The sequence below is a fragment of a genome, unplaced genomic scaffold (assembly GCF_019419815.1).
Source record: "Pyrus x bretschneideri cultivar Hongxiangsu unplaced genomic scaffold, Pyrus_bretschneideri_v1 Contig79, whole genome shotgun sequence".
Taxonomy (NCBI): domain Eukaryota; kingdom Viridiplantae; phylum Streptophyta; class Magnoliopsida; order Rosales; family Rosaceae; genus Pyrus; species Pyrus x bretschneideri.
In genome coordinates, this window is record NW_025999819.1 from 1,298,944 (window position 1) to 1,301,197 (window position 2,254).

The 2,254-nt window shown below is 43.1% G+C and overlaps 1 long non-coding RNA gene across 1 annotated transcript; it reads right to left on the reverse strand.

Annotated features, from left to right (window-relative positions):
- Positions 1 to 894: 894 nt before the first annotated feature.
- LOC125472981 lies at positions 895 to 1,816 on the reverse strand. Its single transcript, XR_007254922.1, has 3 exons — positions 1,441 to 1,816; positions 1,048 to 1,344; positions 895 to 947 (listed from the first exon to the last, which is right to left on the reverse strand). It is a non-coding gene; the product is annotated as an uncharacterized LOC125472981 (long non-coding RNA).
- Positions 1,817 to 2,254: the final 438 nt, after the last annotated feature.

A 2,254-nucleotide genomic window follows, 5' to 3' on the forward strand; every position in this document is an offset into this window, starting at 1 on the left:
AATATAAATGCTCAAGCGTAATTCACATCAATCACATATAAACTGGCAGCCGGGAGTCACCTAACGTGACATGTACCGCTGCATATAGAGCTCCACGCTCAACTCAATCACTGAATCTGCACACGAGTCGGAACCACCTAACGTGGTCTGCACGACAAGCTGGGTGTAATATATATGTATGCTCTAGTGCTACGATCACGTGAAGCTGGCGATAAATCGCGGGTCACCTACAAGTCGGAACCACCTAATGTGATCTCTACGACAGGCTTGCACCTAACTTGGATCCAAGACGAGCATGCGGTGCTGGTGAACATACACGTGAAGGCTGTGCCCTGGCCCTGGACGGGAGCACTAACACCGGGGGTGCAGATTATGAGCTCTCTAACATCTCAAACTACTACTGAAATACAAACAGGAATACCACTTACCTGGCACTTACCTGTGCGTCCACAGCACCAAATACAGTATGCATAATTATGGTAATGCACATATTAAAATATGATGCATATATGACAGGATATTTAATTCGTATTTCTTTTAAAATACGTTTCTGGGAAATACGTCAAGCATACGTATATATATATATACTGAAAAATAACTGCCCACTCACATATCACATCGACGTCTCATAGGTCCCTGAACCTCCCCTAGCTTGGTTACATTCTTCCTTTGTATAATTTTCACCTATACAAAAAGTAACCAAATTGACATTATTTAATGCACATACACCAAACATTCGTCCATAACTTTCTCATACGTTGCTCAATTTGGGTGTATGAATATACCACGGTGATCTACACGACGTCACGAACGCGTGACAATTTTCAGAACTCAATTTGGAGCTGTCACGCGCCCCCACGCGCCCTGTTCACGCGCTGCCCACGCGCGCGTCTTCTTCCTCGCGTCGCCGGACTGGTTTCGCCGGAAATAGTGTTTTGCCGGAATTTCTGGGTAAATTTCAAACTGTCATAACTTCTTCATTTCTTAACCATTTTCGACGTACTATATATCAAAATGAAGGTATTGACGAGACGAACACATCCATACCTGTCTCGACCCCTAACTCGCCGTGGTTTCGCCGGAAAAAGCCCCGACAGCTCCGGCCAAACTTTGAACTTATCGTTCTCCGTGTTCCTACGTCCATTTTTCACGTAATTTATACCAAAATGAAGCCCTAAACATAATCTACCACGTTGGACTAGTTTTAGGGCCTAAAAACAACGGAATCAAACTTTTCCAAAAATACGAAAATTCGGCCAAACTTACAGTTCGTGATCCCGACGTCCAAATCCTTCAAACGAAGCACTCCGAGCTTCCTTAGGACCTCACCAAGCTTCCTACAAGCTTCAAAATCCCAAAAAAACATCAATCTTTACGTGTGCATGAACAGTGCACACGCACAGTGAAATTGAAATCCATGTTTTCCGAAGTGAAACTCACCTGAAATTGGTACCATCGTGTTCGTGTGGTCCTCAGGAGTACGATGGTGGTCTTAGATCCTGCGTTGGTATAGTTTTGGGGTGGTTTGTGGGTGGTCCGTGTGAGTTCGAAGGAGAGAGAGAGAGAGAGAGAACTTACAGAGAGAATGAGAGATTTGTGAGGGAGGAGAGAGAGAGACAAGGTACGGGAATGAGGGAGAGATTTGAGGGATGTGGGGTTCCTACCCAATCCCCAAATCATCAAGTTACAACATATTTTACGCCCCTTAGTCCCGTTTAAGGGCATTTTCATAACTTCACGTCCTCGGAATTAAAATTCCGGGACGGGTTGTGACAACCTTCCCTCCTTATAGAATTTCGTCCCCGAAATTCCAACAACCAACTTAATCATCAATACTCAAACAATAGCTTCTGGTAAATCTCTCTCATCCGATTCTCCTTCTCCCACGTAATTTCTTCCACTGACTGCTTTCTTCACAAATTCTTTACCAATTACACTGTCTTAATTCTCAATACATTCTTTTTCCAATCCAAAGTCGTCCTTGGTTCCTCAACCAGTTTAATCCGGATTAATTCTCAATAGTTGCATCGGAACTCCATGTGACGAATCTGCCACCTAGTGACAACGCATCGAAATATAATACATTATGCACCTTAGCCAATTCTGAAGACATCACCACTTGTATGCAACTTCATCGATTCCTTTAGTGTTCAAAAACGGTCTGATGTGTTTAAGACTTATTTTGTCTCCTTTCCAAACCTCACTATTTCTTTTCGTGATGAAATTTCTAAAAATGTTGAATCATGAAACACAT